This window comes from Hemicordylus capensis, chromosome 1 (genome assembly GCF_027244095.1).
Source record: "Hemicordylus capensis ecotype Gifberg chromosome 1, rHemCap1.1.pri, whole genome shotgun sequence".
NCBI lineage: Eukaryota > Metazoa > Chordata > Lepidosauria > Squamata > Cordylidae > Hemicordylus > Hemicordylus capensis.
This window is the reverse complement of record NC_069657.1, coordinates 354,349,836-354,370,226: the sequence shown is the minus strand read 5'-3', so window position 1 is coordinate 354,370,226 and position 20,391 is coordinate 354,349,836. Positions and strand designations below refer to the sequence as shown.

The window sequence follows — 20,391 nt, the reverse complement described above, 5'->3', positions numbered from 1 at the left end:
GGTGTGCTGGCACTCCTTAAAATCCTTTGGATTTCAACTTTTCTTCAAAAAAAGAGAAACGAAGAAGCAAACATAATGCTTTTAGCTCTCATTATTGATGTAAAAACTTGAAAATTTGATGGTGATGTTGCAAAAGCACAGAAACAAGAAGGCAAACCTCAAATCCTAATGGGTTATATCCTAACTTGGGCTTCACACTTGGCATGAGCACAAGTTAGCATTCATGCTTCCTCCTCCCCATGACACTCCTGAAAAGGTGCTTCTAAGGATTGGGGAGTCCTGGGGAATGGGACTGGAGAGAGTGCAGGGGGAGGGTAAATTATAACCACCTGGATGTAAGCACTTTCTACTCTACCATTTACTCCATGAGTAGAGTAGTTTCCAGATACTGTGTAGTAGTAGTAGTAGTGGTAGTAGTAGTAGTAGTAGTAGTAATTAATCCTATATTTCACTCAAATATTATGTTTTATACCTCAGTGCTTGAATGAACACACACACACATACCATGGCAGCTCTGTTTTTTCTGTCAGTTCTGACAGTTTTGGTGATTTATTGTGAGAATATTTATTAACAGGAATCTATAGGCTGTGTTCTCACAATCATGGCAAATACTTACATATTGTGTTAAGTTTTAACTCTTTATGTCTGCATTTAACCATGATGATCCTCCTTAAAGATCCTGGCTAACCAGGATTACTGAGCCCCAGGAAGCTGGTTGTGAGAATGCAGATTTCCCAGGCAATCTTAGAAAAATTGCTGTGGTTAAACTACATTTAACCAGGAACGGATTCTAGTTATCTATCCTGGTTGAATGCATTTTCACCACAGCAGTTTGATCAGAATTTCCTGGGAAATCTGCATTCTCACAACCTGCTCCACCAGATCAGCAATCCTGGTTAACTCTTTAATCAGGATCACCATGATTGTGAGAATCCAGACATGAAGAGCATATTCACACACACGCAAAACTGGGCTAATGAAGCTCAGCCCACTTTGCACGCATGTGTGAACCACCGGGATTGGGCCCCATCCCAATGGTAACACGGCAGTAAACCCGTCTGTGAAGCCACCCCTCAAAATGGGGTTAGGAGAGTGAGCACTCTCCTAGCTCCGTTTCAGCAATCATCTGTCAGCCACAGCTGCTTGCAGCTGTGGCTGGCAGACTCATGGGTTGGATATCCCATTAGTGGAGCTCCAGGGGTGGAGTGGCATGTTTCAGCACCCCAACCCCTGGAGCGACTGGCAGGAGCTGCCAAGGACACAGCACATCTCATCTGCAGGAAGGATAAGTGTAACCCACTCTCCCCGCAGACCACCCTAGAACCCTTTTCATGTATTGTGAGAAAGGCTCAAAGAATTAAAACTAAAGACAATATTTAAGTAGTAGGACACTACTTAAAAGGATACCACATGAGATCAAAAATATTGATCACATTACTACAGTAAAGTGGATTACAAATGTGTTTCTCTGGATTAGAGTTAAAGCAACTCCCCTGCCTCCCCAAAGTCTCTGTAGAATTCTCCCCTACAAACATTTTCTATGGTATCAGAATTTGACTTCCAACCATAGACAGAATTTGATGGAATATGATATGTAAGCAATATTTAATAGATGACTGCATGCAACCATTGATGTGAACTATTTTACTGTATTAGACATGTAGCTACCACTATTTGGCAATAACTGACAACTGCCATGAAACTGCAGTCTGTATTTGACAGTTTCGGATATATAGAAATGAATATTTGACAAGATTTGACAGATAGCATTTAGTGGCTGTCAGTATTTGACAATGTCAGACATGCAGCTATCAGTGTTTGACAGCATCTGACAACAGACATGCAGTAGCTTATAGTACAGCTAAAAGCTAGTAGCTACAAGCTACTTGTATTGTTAGCATATGTAGTACAACTGACTTGCAATATAATTAAGTACATTTCATTATAACTTCATTCATTCATATAGTCAATCAGATCAGTCAGATTTCATTTCCAAAATGTTGGATTTTGGGATCCAATTTCAATATAAGAATCCAAAATTTGCAGTTTGAACGTCTGCTGGGTTTTGAAGTTTTGGCACAGTGCAGCAGCTGTGACAGCAGAGATGGTTATGACAGGAAGGCATCTTTCCTCTCTGGTTGATGACTGTAGAAATAGGGACTCCTCCTTCCCTCTCTCTCTTTCTCTTCCTCCTTCCCCTGTGCTTGGAGGACAAGTATGGCAGCACCGCAGGTGCCAGGGTACCTGGGAAATGTAATTGTTGTAAGTGCCTGATGCACAACCCAGAAAACAACAATCCAAGTGCAGAAGCACTACTGAGCAAAGAGGATTGCTCCATTCAGAAAAGGCACATTTGACAGACATGTCACATTCATTTTCCAAACCCGATGTTTTTGAGGGTTTATGTAGTCACCAATCTGTATCAGGGAGTTGAATATCTTGGTACACTTCCAGTTCATCAGTATTCATTCATTCATTCATTCATTCATTCATGTCTTAGGGCGGTTTGCATCAAAATAAAAACAATTAAAATCAATTAACAATTAAGAGCAGAATTAAATCAATAAAACAATTAAAATCATTTAAACAAAATAATTTAAAAACAACATTAAACATTTAAAACCATGAACGTAATAATGGTTTTTCTTAACTCTCCAATTCAGTTCTGGGTCATGGAATAATTCAACTTTAAGAAGTGGTTCAGGGAGTAATTCAGATGCTGTGATGTGTTCAGGACCCTGGAGTGAATGGAACATGAGAACCTTCCAGCCTCCATTCAAGGATCCTCTCGATGAATCTTTGTTGCTTTACAACAGCTGATGTTGGAGCAAGCCTCTACTCAGTTCCCAGGAGGACATCCAATCCAAGGCCTTGCCTACCAGCCTTCCCTTAGAGGTGTGCATGGAACTGTTTTGGACAGTTCAGTTCAAATTTGAACTGAATTCAAACCAAACCACAGTCCACGAACTGATTCATTAGAACTGGCTGGCAGTTCAGTCCATGCATTTGAACTGAACTGGTTCGGTCCAGTTCAGCCCAGTTTGGCCTGGTTTGGGATGCTTGTAAATGGGAATAGCGTAAGTATTCCTGTTTAAAAGCAAAGGGGGATCCCTAACAACAATCAGCTTCGGCTGATACGCCAGCTGCATCCATTTCTTGAGCGACCTCAGAACAGTGGTACATATGCTGGTAACCTCCAGACTGGATTACTGTAATGCGCTCTATGTGGAACTGCCCCTGTGTATAGTCCGGAAACTACAACTGGTTCAGAATGCGGCAGCCAGGTTGGTTTGTGGGACATCTCGAAGAGACCATACTACTCCTGTATTGAAAGATCTACACTGGCTGACAATAAGTTTCCAAGCAAAATACAAGGTGCTGGTTATAACCTATAAAGCCCTAAATTAATTGATTGATTAATTAATTAATATCCCGCTCTTCCTCCAAGGAGCCCAAAGTGGTGTACTACATACTTCACAACAACCCTGTGAAGTCAGTTAGGCTGAGAGAGAGGTAACTGGCCCAGAGTCACCCAGCTAGTTTCATGGCTGAACGGGGATTTGAACTCAGGTCTCCCCGGTCCTAGTCCAGCACTCTAACCACTACACAATACTGGCTCCCCAAATGGCTTGGGCTCTGCCATTTTCCATGCCTGAACAATCTCATGAAAGGATTATAGAACAAAATTTGTTTAATACAAATCAGTTTTTTAATTTGTATAAAGAAAATGTAAATAAAATATTACATTTCTCATTTCAAAAACAACATGGTTAAAATTAAATCTCCTCGTGGAAATGCTATACCTACACTTACACTTAACTGCCTTGGGGTTGTTTTTAATGAAAGGCGGTATATAAATTCAACAATAAATAAATAAATAAAATTACAATCTTAAAAATGAATCAGTGGCTCTCGCACCTTTTCAGGCTATTCACATAACACACGCCACTTGGGATAGCCGAAGCAGCTCCTGTCATCTGGAGTGATGGGAGCTCTCCACTCCTGGCTCTGTGGTAGCCCTGTTTTTTTTACCTGGGGTTTTACCGAGGTAAAATGAACCTGTGGTTCATTTTCAGTAGGTGATTGTGTGCACAATCACCCTTGGGTAAATAGGCTTCACCCTGGCCCACCACCATTTCCAGCAGCAAACAGAGGGAAGGAGCAGCAACACCAAGCACGACCATTTGATGAGTGGCCACCACACTCATGGCACAGGGTATTCTGAGATGCAAGAGGAGGAAGTCCTCCCACTCCCAGCTTATTGGGACCAAACTGAGCAAAGCGACTTCCCATGACCTGATGAGTAACATAGGGTACCTGGGAACCCCAACAATACTCAGGAACCCCTACAAACTACCCCCCTAATGGGGAAGTACAACTCCCATTATCCCCAGCCTCAATGGCCAACAGCCAGGTCTGATGGGAGCTGTTGTCCAATATCTGCAGGAGGACCAAGGTTGTGCAACCCTGATTTAAATCCATCCACACTGAAGGATCGTGTTTTACTCAGGGGTGTTGCAGATTGTCTTCAGGAGCAAGGCTGAATATTCAGGAAAACAAATCTGACTACAAGAATCAGAATTCAAAAAGTCAAAACAATTTGATTCTGAATCCAGAATTTTAAAAAGGCAAAACAAAAGTTTCCAGCTAAGGATTCAAACTGGTGTCTAGAAGAATGTGAATGAGGCAGACAAGACAAAGGGGAAAGATGCACAAAAATGCTCTCCTCTGCTGAGAAAGAGGTCCACTTTTTTTTTTCAAGTGGAGAGGAACTTTATTTGTTTGTTTAAATTATTTATACCCTGCTCGGTATACAATACTGCTCGGGGCGGCTCACAACGTTTCTAAAAGAGTTACAATATAAAATCAGACTAATAAAATTATCCAAATTAAACAAGTTAAAAATCCAAGCTAAAACTACAATCACAATTATCTTTTAAAATTCCAAATTAAATTCTTAAGGCTAAAAACTAAGAATTATAAAAACTAAAAACTAAAGAATCTACCAGATATACGCAACAGGTGAAACACTTAAAAGCCTCTTTAAAAAGATGTGTTTTTAGTTTTGTTTAAAAAAAAAAAAAAACAGAGAGGGAGCATGGCGAAGCTCTTCAGGGTGGGTGTTCCAAAGCCAAGGGGCCACAACCAAAAAGGCCCTGTCTCTAGTCCCCGCCAATTGGATTTCTTTTAGTGGTGGGGCCATGAGCAGGGACTGAGATGACGAGCAGAGGGCCCGGGCAGGTTCATATAGGCTAATGTAGTCTGACAGGTACCCCAACCCCAAGCCATATAGGAATTTAAAGGTCAACACCAGCAGCTTGAATCTAGCCAGGAAGTGAACTGGTAGCCAATGAAGCTGCCACAGGATGGGTGTTATACTCGTTAAGCGACTTGCACCAATGAGCATCCTTCTGGCAGCATTCTGAACCAGTTGAAGCTTCTGAAGAGTCTTCAATGGCAGCCCCACACAGACAGCTTGCAGTAGTCCAATCTGGATGTTACCAACGCATGAGTGACTGAGGTCAGATCCGACTTCTCCAAGTTGGGTTGCAGCTGGCGTACCAGCCATAGCTGGTAAAAGGTGCTTCTGCACACTGCTGCCACCTGTTATTTTCCAAGGACAATGTCGGGTCCAGAAGCACCCCCAAGCTGTGGACTTTGTCTTTCAGAGGGAATGTGACCCCGTCCAAGACCAGATTTACCTCACTACTCCGATAATCAGTTTTACCAACCCAGAGCACTTCCATCTTATCTGGATTAAGTTTCAGCTTGCTTGCCCCCATCCAGTCCAGAACAGCCTCCAAACCATGGTTCAGAGCATCCACTGCCTCCCTGGTGTCTGCTGACTTAAAAGATAAGTAGAGCTGGGTGTCATCAGCATACTGCTGGCACCGCAGCCCACACCCATGGATGACCTCTCCCAGAGGTTTCATGTAGATGTTAAACAGCATGGGGGACAGAATAGATTCCTGTGGATCATAGGCCAAAGGCCAGGGGGTGGAACAGGCATCCCCCAGCACCACCTTCTGAGTACGACCCGCCAAGGTAGGAGTAAAGCCACTGTATAACCATGCCCCCAAGTCCCAACCCAGAGAGATGTCCCAGAAGGATACCATGGTTGATAGTATTGAAAGTGGCTGAGAGGTCCAGGAGAATCAATAGAGTCACACTCCCTCTGACTATCTCACGGCATGGGTCATCCACCAGGGCGACTAAAGCAGTTTCCATTCCATATCCAGCTCGGAAGCCAGACTGGAAAAGATCTAATTAATCAGATTAATCCAGGGCAGCCTGGAGCTGAGATGCTACTACGTTCTCCAACACATTGCCCAAGAAGGAAAGTTTTCCCTCCACCTCAACTGTGTCCCATTAACATAGTTTGCTTACCCTTTACTTTCTCCCAGAAAACTCAGTGGATTGCCTTCTACAATCTTCTGTGGAGGGAAATCAATACAGTCTGTAATTAGAATTCCAGCTCTGATTGAAGTTATTTCTGGAGATTTCTTCCCACCAATATTTTCCAAAATATCAAGACAGTAAAATCTTCAGGATTGCTTTCAATAGTCACCTGGAGACCAATGCAGATTTCTGGACCAATCGTGGAGGGTTGGCAACCCTACCTGTAAAACTAATTTCTAGGCCTGTGAAAATTCAGATTTGAAAATTTGGAAGTGGTTTTTTCCCCAAAATTGCCCCAAATTATTAAAAAATAATAAAATCCTATTCTGTGTTTTTTTTTAAAGAAATTGGTTCAGTAAAGTCTGAATTAATTCTGAAATACTGAAATTGATTTTTAAAATACTTTGGAATTTTGGAATTAGCAAAATGGTATTGTATTTTTCCCCATGGAGGTGAATGGGGAAATTTAAAAATTACTAAAACTAAAAACCCGAGAGCCTTAAAACTTGCCACATGAAGGGAAGGAGGTCAGGGCCCCCTGTGGTGAATTTGAAGAAAATTGATCAATCCTCTGATATTTTGGAGAATTCTTGGAATTTTTTTTAAAGGCTAAAACTGTGAAATCTGGCTTTTTCTAAGCCAGAACTTTACAGAAAGTAATAGAAAGACATTCCTTTGATTTTATATTAATTTTTGTCTTCCCCATTGCAGAATTACACTCTCAGTATAAGTAAAAGTACTTAGAATATTTCTGTTTTTATGGTTAGAAAGAATTTCTTACTTTCCCTTCTAGCCACTAAGGGATTGAAAGAAGTGAATCCTTTTTAAAAGGTCTGCCTCTTCCTGTAATGGAAAAGAAGAAAAATAATATAACATCAAAGGAATGTCCTTGACCAGGAATGTCCTTGACCAGGGGCTCAAGGTTGACTCAGCCTTCCATCCTTCCAAGGTTGGTAAAATGAGCACCCAGAATGTTGGGGGCAATATGCTAAATCATTGTAAACCACTTAGAGAGCTTCGGCTATAAAGCGGTATATAAATGTAAGTGCTATATAAATGTAAGTGCTATTGTTTTTTCCTCCACATGGGGGTGGAATGATGGTCCCAAGAGGGGCTTCAGATCCAAAACTTTCTGTAAATTTATGGTTTGAAACGAGCCAGATTTCACAATTTTAGAATGCCTTTTTCCCTCCACATCACCAAAAATCAGAGGAGTGATCCATAGTTTTGAAAACAATGGCACAGCGTCCTTCCAATGTGGACTTCATGTGTGCCAGATTTCATAACTATATTCCCATCTGTTCCAGAAACATAAAATGGGGAGCAAAAGGGGCATGAAGGGAAAGGGAAGATTCCTCCACATGCTGGTACAAGTGTCTTAAGTTTCAGAAGTTTTTGTAAAGTTCCGGCTTGAAACAAGCCAGAATTGACAATTTTTAGTCATTTTAAACAGAAAATTCAAAGATCCATCAAACATCAGGAGATTGACCAGTACTCTTCAAATTCACTATAGGTATCCCTGACCTCCTTTCCCACATGCAGCAAATTTCAAGGCTCTAGTCTAGAACAAACGGGTGGTTTTTGGTGATCTCCTCCCCCCACCACTTTCCCTATTGACTGCTATTGGGAAAATTCTGAATTTAAGTCAGAATGCAGATTCATATTCCAAATCCAATCCAATATTCAATATTGCCAGAGCCCTTAGAATCCAAATATGATATTGTCAAATTTGGATCAGGTCAAATCTGAATCTGAATTTTTTCAACACACACAGGCCTAATTTTGCCTTCACTAGCATGCTAAAAGAAGTGAAGTTGCTCTAGAAGTGATTAACTATCTATTATGCAACTTGTAGAGAAGCAAGAAGATGGCACTAGAGACTTTCAGACATTTTAATAAAATTGCAGAAACCTGAGTTGGATCCCAAAATGGATCCCAATGGAACACTTCTGTTTCTCTTTAACTTTGTATGAGGTACAAGGGAGGATTTGAGCAGTAGAGGTAGAAGGTTATTGCTGGAAGGAATAGGCATGGTAGAAATCATGGAATAAAGAAGATTATGGAAGAAAAGAAAGGAAATAATAGAGAAGCTCAGTCTGAGGTACAGAGAGAAGTTCTGATCAAGTATGACATTCTATAAGCCCTATAGGCCATTGCTAACTACTAGATTGTGTTTAGGCCAGCCAGGAAGAACTGATTTGGCTCATAAGATATTATAGAATGAAAGGCTTCAACAGAACTGCATGAATGGCTTTTGGTAGCTCATAATGTCAGACTGCAACCTCAATTATGTAGATGGATATTGCTACAGTTTTATAAAGGATACCATTTCTAAGAGCATGGAAGAGCCATGGGCAAAAATAGAGTATTCCTACAGTTTTAGCTTTCATGTTGAATCTTAAAAGTAGCTGCTGTTCATTTTAATTCATTAGCAACTAAAACTTTTACTGAAAATACAAATTAAACAAAATGATTTTAATCACAGCCAAGCCCGGAAAGATAGTTAAATTTAAGCAAGTCAATTATTAACCTACAAGTAATTAGCTAGCTCAATTTTTAGAACATCTTCCTATTAAATATGATCTGTGCAATCTATATAGTTATTAAAAATTATGTAAAATAATGTGGGCGTAGTACAAAAGGAAATGGTAACTAATTGCATAAGATCCTTTCCCAAAGAAATGTAAGTCATTAAAAGTGTATCAAACTCTTTACTCTGAATAATGCTTCCTAATTAAAATGCAAGTCATAGGAAGTATGAAAGTATTTACAAACAATTGCAAACAATTAATTCAGTACACTTATTTCATCTTCAAATGTTATACACACACACACACACACACACACCAGTATACAAGTAACATTTTCATCAAGAGCTTGTATCCGAGATCCACATGATTAATTGTTCTAGAATCTGGAATGATAATCATCCTTCAAGAGATCATACTCAAATTTACTAACTCCTTTTAAATCTCACTCAATCATATTCCTACTTTGAAATAATGGGGAAAAAACTCCACTCCTTTAACCCTTCTTGATCCATTCTGACTTTATGTTACAAAGAGGAGACAATGGTGAGCTAATAGTAACTAGTCCATGTTACACTTGAGTCTATGCCCAAAAGCAATTCCAACAAACAGAGATTACCAACTCCCATTTCTAAAAGAAAATTTGCAACTCCAGTTTGTCTATTGGTATTTCATTCAGTTAGCTAATCCCTCATCTGAAAGCAGTGGCACAACCAGGAAAAATAAGTTGTTCTACTAAGAACTAATCAGCCTACTTTCCTTTCACTGTCTCTACAACTGGACTAAATTTGGTTCAAATTGAAGTTCACAAGTTAGATCTCTTGCACCTCAAAAGTTCACACATACACCATCTTGGATCAAGGTGGATGACATCATCACAAACTACACCTTTGCAACATCTCTATGTGTCCATACAGCTGTAGCAAATTTGGTTCAAATCAGTTAGACTGTCCACAATTAGTGCACTTGCACCTCACATGTTTACGTGTCTGCCATCTTGAATTGGGTTGGATGACTTTGTCACAATCTACGCCGTTGAGGTGTCCCTACAGCTGTAGCAAATTTAATTCAAATCGGTTAAGCGGTTCACAAGTTAGCCCACTTGTGCCTCCAAAGTGTATGTGTCCACCATCTTGGATTGGGGTAGATGGCATAATCTATTAGCACATATAAAGATATGATATAAGAGGATTGGATATGGATATAATAGCAATAGCACTTACATTTATATACCGCTCTATAGCCGAAGCTCTCTAAGCGGTTTACAATGATCTAAATGTGGGCAACACCTCCCCTGTGGGGGGCAGTTTCGCTATGAGGACTGTCTTCCTCACTGATGGGTGAAACAATAGGGCTTGGAGGCTGCCAGCAGTTTGGTTTTTTTAATTATGTATGTGTGTGTGTATTTATTTATTTATTTATCATATTTCTGGCCTGATATAGACATCCCTAGGCAGTGTACAAGGTTAAAACACAACAAGTGTAACAACAATACAAAAAAGTTAAAATTCATAAAACAGTCATATTAGATAAAAACATTAAAATTTTATATGACATTTAAAAGCCTGGGAAAACAGGAATGTCTTGAGGGTCTTCCTAAAAGCAAGCAGAGAAGGACACGCCCTTATTTCAACAGCAAGTGTATTTCAGAGCCCTGGGGCAGGTACAGAGAAGACTTGGTTCTGAGTCACTACTGGACCTCTCCAGATGATCTCTGGAGTTCATGACAGAGAAGGCACTCTCTTAAGTACCCTGGACCCAAGTGGTGGGGGGGCTTCATAGGCAATAATCAGCACTTTGTATTTCATTCGGAAACATATCGACACCCAATGCAATTCTTTCAAAATCAGCGTTACATGGTCCCTTCGGCCCACGTACTGGTGGTAACTGGAGACCGACCTCTCCAGACGACCTCAGTGAGCGATGGGGATCATACCGAAGTAGGTGCTCTCTAAAGTAGCCCGGACCTAAGCCATTCAGAGTTTTAAAAGTAATAACCAGCGCTTTGTATTTCACCCGGAAACATATTGGCAGCCAGTGCAGCCGTTTTAAGATAGGCATAATATGGTCTCTCCGGGTTACCCCAGAGACCAATCTGGCTGCCACATTTTGAACTAACTGAAGTTTCCAAACTAGGTACAAAGGCAGCCCCAGGTAGAGTGCATTACAGTAGTCAAGCCTGGAGGTTACCAGCATATTTGCCACTGTTTTAAGGTCATTTACTTCCAGAAATGGACCTATCTGGCATTTCAGCCAAAGCTGATAGAAAGCATCCCTAGGCATCCCTAGGTTGAAGGCCACTGCCTAAACCTGAGAAACTAGGGAGAGTTTGGGATACAGGAGCACTCCCAGACTACATACCTGATTTTTCAGGAAAAGTGTAACCCCATCCAAAACAGGCAGATCTAAACCATCTGTCAGTTCCTAACCCCCTACAATTGTGGGGGAATACACACGGACCTCTCCTGATGATCTCAGTGGGCGGTGGGGTTCATGACAAAGAAGTTGTTCTCTTTTGCCGGTTAATATAATCTCTTTGGCACACAGAACCACCATCTTGTTTTGATTCAACCTCAATTTGTTATACCGCATCCAGTCCATTATTGCCTCCATGCAGGCATTTAGGGGGGTGTCATGTCTCTTCCTAGGACCCAGGGGATTTTGTGTGCCAAAGAGCTTACATTAACTGGCAAAAGAGTACATCTTCTTCATCATGATCCCCACTGCCCATTGAGGTCATCAGGAGAGGTCCATCTGCATTTGCCACCAGCTCGTCTGGTGGCTACTCCGATGGGCCTTCTCCACTGCTGCCCTGAGGCTTCGGAATGCACTCTGACAGCTTTTTAAAAGTCTTTAAAGATGCAACTGTTCACCCAGGCTTTTAATTAATATTGTTTAAATGGTTTTAATGCTCCTTTAAAATATTGTTTTAAAACAATATTTGTTATAATGTTTTAAAATTTTGGTTTTGTTTTAACTAATGTTTTACTTTTTCTGTTTTTATTTTGTTGTAAATTGCCCAGATAAGTAAGTTTTGGGCGGTATAAAAATATGTTAAATAAAATTAAATAATAAAATAAATAAAAGTCTCAGACATTGCCACTGGCTGGGGCTCCGTCTATTTGCTAAAGCTTGTTACCTTCACAAGCCTCTGCTAAATGTTCCTGCCCTGGATCCAACCTATATCATAGGGCTCTTGCTCCTCCAAGTAGGGATGGGTCCGAACCGGTCCAGAGGCCATTCTAAAGGCCTCCAGACTGTCTGGACCAGTTCGGACCTGGCCGGTTCGGTTTGGGTGGGGTGGGTTCCTTTAAGGGTGGAGTAGGGTTTACTTACCCCTCCCGCCGCTTTCCCCCCTCCAGCGCATGTATTCTTTGTAGTAATTGGGCGGCAGGATACCTCCCTGCCGCCCCTTCTCCCTCTTGAGTGCAAAAGGCTTACTGGAGCCTTTTGTGCACACGCACGTCGTGCGTCAGCTTCACGTCTCTCCGACATGCACGCGCACAACATGCGCGCGCACAACATGCACGTGCGCAAAAGGCTCCAGCAAGCCTTTTGCACTCAAGAGGGAGAAGGGGCGGCAGGGAGGTATCCTGCCACCCCAATTACTACAAAGAATATGTGCGCTGGAGGGGGGGAAGCGGTAAGTAAACCCTCCCGCGCCCTTAAAGGAACCCACCCCACAGTGCCGGACCGCAGCTCTGCGGTTCTGTGCACACCCCTACCTCCAAGCCCTCTTTTTGGGTTGGCCCTTCAGCACTGGCCAGCCTGTTCTTAAATAGTCTCTGGCATTCAAGATAGTTCTCATGAGATCTCAGCCAGAGCCGAGATCTCAAACCAAAATCTCGCGAGAACTTGCCTGGCCATCATGAGACCTTTGCCAAGTCTCATAAGATCTCGGCAATGACTGAACCAACCTCCCTGTCTCTCTGCAGGGGACAATTGCGAAGAGCATGGGCAGGTTTCTCACTGGTGCCACACTGCATCAAGACAAGTTGGGTTGTTGGAGATTCCCCCGCCTGGGCGTCAATGCAATCCTCCTGGCCCTCTGCTTCCGGGTAGGTGATTCCCCCACAATTGTGCCATTTCCTGATGAAGTTGGACTGGAGAAATAGGTCTGGGTTTCATCAGCATGTTAATAACACCCTACACCAAACCTCCTGATGATCTCTCCCAGCGGTTTCATGTAGATGTTAAAAAGCATTGGAGACAGTGTGGAGCCTTGTGGAACTCCACACTTTAGTTCTCGCTTTCCAGAACAACAGTCTCCAAGTGTCACCATCTGGAATCTGCCACAGAGGTAGGAACAAGACCACTGTAAAACAGTGCCACCCAGACCCACCTCCCTCAAATGACCCAGAAGGATACCATGGTCAATGGTATCAAAAACCACTGAGAAATTCAAAAGGATCCGCAGTCATGCTCCCTCTGCCTATAGCCAATGGAAGATAATCCACCATGCCAACCAAGCCAGTCTCAACCCCATAGCCAGCCTGAAAGCTGGTTTGAAATGGGTCTAGATGATCTGTGTCATTCAAAACTGCATGGAGCAGAAAAGCAACCACCCCCTCAATCATTTTACCAACTAAGGAAGATTAGAAACAGGTCTGTAATTAGCCAACTCTGAGGGGTCCAATACAGGTTTCTTCAGATAAGGTAACAGCCTCCTTAAGACAAGGTGGCATCCTGCCCTCCCTCAGAGAAGCATTTATAATATTTACCAGACTGTCTCTGATAATATGACTACCAGATGAAATAAGACAAGTTGAGCAAGGGTCAAGAGAACAGGTCATGAGATGCACAGTCCGAAGCAGTTTGTCTACTTCCTCAGGAGTCACAAACTGAAAATGATCCAGTTCAATCCTACAAGAGGATTTGCTGGACACCTCTACAATAGACTTTGCAATAACTGTGGAGTCTAGTTCAGCATGTGTACAAGAGATTTTATCTGCAAAAAAGTCACTAAAGGCATCACAGCAATTAACAGATGGTTCCAAATTCAAAGTGGAGGGGGCATAAACTAGCCCCCTCACAACCCCAGACAATGAAGTTGAATGTGAATTTGTGGAAGCAATGTGGACAGAAAAGAATCACTTATTTGCTGCCTGCATTGCCTGAGCATAGATCTTCAAATGTGCTCTATGTTGCAATCTGTCAGATGCAAATTGTACTCTAGTCGTCTACCTTGCTGCTTCAGCTCCTGTAGTTCTTCTGAGGACCATGGGACTAACTACCATAACTCTCAGGTCAGAGAGTTAGTTGAGTACCATAGCTTCCTCTTTTCCACACAGTTCCCTGTGTCAAAGAGGAGTTGCCTTAGTCACTACCCCCACACCCCAAATCTCTGAGTGGGCCAATCAAAGCGGTTCCATTTTCCAGGTACTTCAGAGTTGCACAATCCTTCCTGAGGGGCTGTTCCATTGAGATCCCATTTATACAATAAGGGTGCCTCCATTTGAGCACTATAGCTGGAATTGGACACTGCCTCCCCAAGCCCATACTCACCTGCCAGTGTGACTACTTCAATTCTGTTTAATGGCCCAACCCTACCTACATGCCCACACAGCAAATGACTTCAAAGAGAAATACCGCTGCCCAAAAACCACCAAGATCCAATCAGGTGGAAATAAAAAATTCCTACTTGGCCCCCAAAAGCAACTAGCTAATTTGAGTAGCCATGCAAATGGCCTCTGGGCACGCATGGAGGCCACAACCACGTGCGGGGGTGGGCAGCTCTGTATATATGTACCTCCACACGTGGGCAGCACCAGAGAGGGGGCAAGCAGCAGTGTGAGCCGCCGTGCTGATCAGTAAGAAGTAGGCATGTGTGAATCAATTAGGGTACAAAACGATTTATACCCAAATCTACCTGTTTTGGGAGATTTGTGGACAAAACAAATCGTCCCTGTCCTAACTGGCCAGGTTTGGGCCCAAAACAAATCACCCAGATTTCGGACTGGTAGATTGGTAGATTCGGACCTCCATTTTGTGGTGATCTCTCTTGCTGTCTCCATTTTGTGTCAGAATTTTTTTAAAAAAATCCTGCCCTCCTAAGCTTTGGATTGGTGACTTACAGGGTGCAACAATTGGCTGGTGATTCCCCCCTGGTTCCAGATTGGCTCGTTTCCATTCAACTCTTGTGTTGCCAGGTGTGACTGACCATGCATTGTCTAGGGGAAGGGTCAAAGAAGGGACAAGGGGTGGAGTTTGAAGGAGAGATTTTCAAATTTACTTAAGGAGGCAGCCACCATTCTGCCTTTCTTCTCATGGGAGGAGAGAGAGAGAGAGAGGAGCTTTGCTTTGCCTTGCCTGCCTACTGCCTGGAGTGGGTTCTCCACTTGTTGTTCCTGATTTCCTGATTGAGCAAAAGAGAAAAGAATTTTTTTCACCCCCTTCCTGCTGCTGAGAGAATCACTGCCTGAGCCTGCTGTCTATGCAAATCAATTCGGGTACAAAACAATTTGTACCCAAACCTACCTGTTTCAGGAAATTTGTGGACAAAACAAATGACCCCTGTGCTAGCTGGCCAAATTTGGACCCAAAGCAAATTGGGGGTGATTCAATTTGGGTACAAATTGAATTTTAAAAATCAATTTGTGCACATCCCTAGTAAGAAGTGCTTTACATTACTTTTATCACTGCCCGCCCCCGCCCCAGCTGCTTTCCCGCCTTTTTCTTTTAAAGGGGAATGTTCACTGGATTCCCCTTTAAAGTATCATGAAACTGCTGAACCAGTTTGGTCAAATGGCCAGAACCAGTTGGTTAGTTTGACCAAACCAGTTCGGCAGCATGTGATGTGGTTCAAATTCAATTCAAATCCAAAATGAACCGCAAGTTCTGTTTTGTGTACACGCCTATACATGATATACAGTGCACATATCTCTGTACACATCCTATTGGTACACTGCATTTGATGGATCTGTACCCAGGTTCACTTTTAAAATGAACACACGTACAGTCATTCACACAAAAACAAGTATATGTGTGCAGACACCTGAATACATTTACAATATTATGTTTGGAGAGGAGTCATTCTCTAAAAATGCAATTGTGTAGAGGTAGGGAATCACAATGTGTGGCTTCACCTGAAGCTTAATATATTGCCACATGACTGATATCTCTAGGACTATCTACCTTCTACCATAATGTGTGGCAGTGGATAAAGAGGCATCTCCAAAGTTAAAGAGACATCTACCTTTATTTTCTCAATGCCTAACTGTGGATGTTCACTGTGGCATTATCCATCTCCCAGTGCAGCCAAAGGCAAAGTTCCCATTGACTACAATAGAACTGGATTGCATCCCACTGTGCTCAGTAGGGTTCAGATACAAACATATAGATGCAAATGGTAGGTAAGCTCTGGCATTCAGTACCACACTAGTATATGTTCTATTATTTTCCTCAGCAAAGGAAGGAAGGTGTGTGTGGGGGTGGGTGGGTTACAATTGCTTTCCATTGGCCACCAAATTCATTAAGAGGTCTGCAACCCTTCATCTCAAATATTTGTGCACTGTGTGAACCTGTTCCCAGAGTACTACAAACTGCAAATGAAGTTGGATAATGAATTTGTCTTTAGGCGCCTGTAGCCAACTGATCCTACAAAACGGGAGAGAAAAAGAGAGAGATTGACAAATCTAACTGGCTACTCCAGGGAACAAAATGACTGCTGTGTAGTGTCACAGCTACTAATGCTTCAGAATCAAGTGAAACAGCATTGGGGGGAAAAGAGAGTGAAACAGAAGCCTTTCATGTCTGACTTCATAGGTCATCCACCCCATGCTATGCGCTTTTTCTGTGAATCTCTCAGCTAAGTACTTCCAGCAACAGCAGTTCAAGAATACCGAACAAGAAAAATCAACAAAGAACAAGACACAATGAACCATCTAGAAATACCACTTAGCTGGCACACTGCAAAAGCCAGCACTGGATATCTCTCTGAAAAAATCCCTCTGCTGTAAACAACTAATTGCAGCATCAATTTTAAATAAAATGTGGGGCATTTAAGATGCATCATCCTTGATCATCACACTTAAGGCTTGTGTTAAATTCCATTGGAGATAATTGAGTTTGCACAAATAATAGAGGGTTAGATTACAGATTGTCAAGCTCCCCAGTTGTATATCAGCTTCAGACAGGACCTCAGAGACAGCAGTTCAAAGGTTGGGAGGAAACATGCATGGGAACTAGAAAAGAAGCTGAAAAAAATGGAAATGCACAAGTGGCATGAAAATAAGGGGGTAGTATACACAGGTATGAGTATACGTTCCAAAAAGGTTGGTTGAAGCAGACAACACATTTTAAGAGAGTTAAAGGTGGTATAGTAGAAGCATCATGGCATATACATATTTTTGTCCCATTGCCATCAAAAGGGGTGGCTCACCCATGAGATGAGGCAACATCCTCAGGTGATACCTGTGCTATAAGGGCGGCAAGTGTGAACATCTCACCCTGTCCTTCACCATGGGTGCTGCCTCATCTGCCTACCATCTGCTTTCTGGCTCCTCACTTGCTGCCATTCTCCATCTCTCGGTTGTCTTTCTTTCTGGGCATGCCAGGGTTTTAAAGTGCAGATGAGCAGCACCTGTTGCCACCATTTCCACTTCCTGGATGGCTTTCTCTCTCACACACTCCCCCCGCCCACCTTGCACACAAGCCTATTGATGTAGGAAAGAGAGTGAAAGGGAAAGCCCATCCATCTAGTGAAATGGTGACAACAGTAGCTGCTGCCCCACCACCTATCTGCACTTTAAAAACCCAGCTTGCCCTGCAGGTAATGCAGCCAGGTAATTTATTTATTTTTATTTTATTACATTTGTGCACCACCCCAAACTTTCATCTCTGGGCAGTTAACAATAGTATAAAACAAGTTAAAATATATACAAAAACTTAACAATTTAAAAATCATCCATGAATTAAAACCTGAAAATTGTAAAGAACGGAAAAAGCTTGGGTGAAGAGGTGGGAAATTGAGGAGGACAGCACATGAACAGGGGTGCAGGAGGCAGGGCTGGCCCCATGCCCCTAATGCTGCACCAGGGGGGTGGATTGGCATCAAGGGGTGTGGCAAGTTTCAAGGCTCTAAGACCAACTGGTGATTTTTGGTGATTCCCCCCCCCCCCACAATTTCCCCATTATGGGTTGGTGAGTGGGGAATCCTATCCCATTTTGCTAATTCTGAAATTCTGAAGTATTTCTGAAATTAATTTTGATATTTCAGAATTAATTCCAACTTTGCCAATCCGATTTTTTTAAAAAGGTTTGGATCCGGATTTTGCCAATTTGGGGAAATTTTGGATAAAACTGGAATTTACAAATCCAAATTTGCACAGGCCAAACAGCACAATGGAAATCATTTGTTGTCCTCTTGTCCTGAAGCAAATGACAACGGATTACTCCAAAATGGGAAGGCAGGGGTGGCGGCGGCACTTCAGCTCTCTTCAGCATCAAGCCCACCACAGAAAATGTTTGTCTGCCACTTACCCATGTCCCAGACAGACTGAAACTGTCACATCTGATCAGAACAAGAAAATATACTGTCCTCTGCAGCTAAGTTACAGAAGCTTCCTTGTCTCCATTATTAAGATGCCTAGTCAACAACGCATGTAATGGACTTGCTAGGATCAGAAAGATAAAATGAGATGTTTATTGTTTATAGTATGGATGGAACTGTTTCATCAGCAGTTTGGTGTGTGAGCTGGGAGAGCTAACTAGTGATAAGCTGGTGTAGGAGGCCAGGGTGGGGGGGCAGAGAAGATGGTATGGGTTGCCACAGGTCCACCTTGGTGATGTGGTAACACCCACTCCATTCCAGTTGGACCCTGGCTTGGTAGAACAGTTGGTGTTACTCAAGGTCAACCTCGCCCTGCTGGGCTACCCTGAGCTGGATGTTGAGCTGGGCAAGTGATTGGCCCATGGTTGACCCATGGTGCTGGTCCCCTGCTTGGCAATAGCTTCCACTCATCCCTCCCCCCTTCCTCCTTCAGCTGTGCCATGACACAGCATGCCCGCTAGTGCTGTGACTTGACAACTGGATACTCACCCCTACTGGCATAATCTGAAGCTGAACAAGCTCCTGGTTCCACCTGACCACAGCACTTGTAGGGCCATGGTCGCACACACAAACACTTGGTAGTTGTGTAGATTTGTAAATGTGTATATTTGTCAGTATATAAATTTTTGAATGTGTACATAGGTGACTGGTGGGAGGCAGCAGTGTGGACTTTAAAAATGTGGATCTCTGGAAATCCACGTCATGTGTGGCCTCCACTGGAACCCACCTCTGAGCCAGACTTTCCTATCCTTTTAATTTATTTAGGCTCCACTCTCTTTCCCATCATCAGTCAGCATTGCCGCCATTGCTCAGCCTCATTAGCAGCCTGCCTTTTCTCCTGCATTTCCAGCCACCCCCCACTTTTTTTTCTGCCTGTACAAGCAGCCAGCCTCACCAGCCCAAGAGCCCTGGCTAGTGGCCAACTGTGGCCAGCCAGCAGCCACCACCACCCTAGATTTTCCAAAGTTGTTTGAGGCTTTTGCCCCTTCTGAAGAAGAGGAAGACTGACCAGACCCACAGAAGTTGATTACAGAGACCCAGCATTGGAGAAGCTTTCAGAATGAGTGAGAGTACCCATTTATAATTTTAACACTCACACACACACACACACACACACACACACACACACACACGTCTCTAGTCTTGAATTGTGTATTTGGGTTTTTTTCCTGTTTGGAGGGAGATTTTGGTTCTCAACTGAATTTAAAAAATTGTGTGCTATTTAGAATAAGTTTAAATAGGGGTTCTGTAGTGTTTAGCTTTAGAGTTTAAATAGGGGTCCCCATTAGCTAGCTAGTAGGTGGTTAGAGGTTAGCATTTTGATTTTAAAACATAATTCTTTTTCCCCCTTCCATGTAACTTTTTTTTTTTTGCATTTTTTTAAGAAGCCTGTCCTTCCCTCCAGTGCCCTAATATATAGTATTAATAGTATTGCTATAGTATTCTCTGCCCAGCCTAGGCTCTGCAGTGGTGTTTTTGTGTGTGTGTGTGTTTTTAAAAACAGAAGCCTGACCCAGTGGTCCTCTCTCTGTGCATCTTCTCTGCCTTCCCGTTCTCTAGTCTGTGGTGCTGCTGATCTAGCCTCCTAGCCAAGATATTTAATTTGTATCTTCTTCATTGTTTGGGCCCATATCCCTAGTTACATTGTAACTATCTGCTGCTATTGACATTGTATCAATCCAATCTTATCTGTACTCCTCCTAGTAGTTATTGACACATTGTTCTATTTGTATCTGTATCTTGTTACAAATTCCCATCCCTGAATCCCTCCCTAGTAGCCTATATGTCTCTATTCTACTGCCAGTGCTGCTGCCCCTACAGCAGGGATGGGGAACCTTGGCCCTCCAGCTGTTTTTGAACTACAACTCCCACCATCCCCAGCCATTGTGGCTGGGGATGGTGGACGCTGTAGTT

General features: G+C 42.7%; 1 long non-coding RNA gene across 1 annotated transcript; it reads right to left on the bottom strand.

Annotated features, from left to right (window-relative positions):
- Positions 1–1,647: 1,647 nt before the first annotated feature.
- On the bottom strand, positions 1,648–17,448 carry LOC128341239 (uncharacterized). Its single transcript, XR_008314276.1, has 3 exons — positions 17,375–17,448; positions 6,388–6,434; positions 1,648–2,244 (listed from the first exon to the last, which is right to left on the bottom strand). It is a non-coding gene; the product is annotated as an uncharacterized LOC128341239 (long non-coding RNA).
- Positions 17,449–20,391: the final 2,943 nt, after the last annotated feature.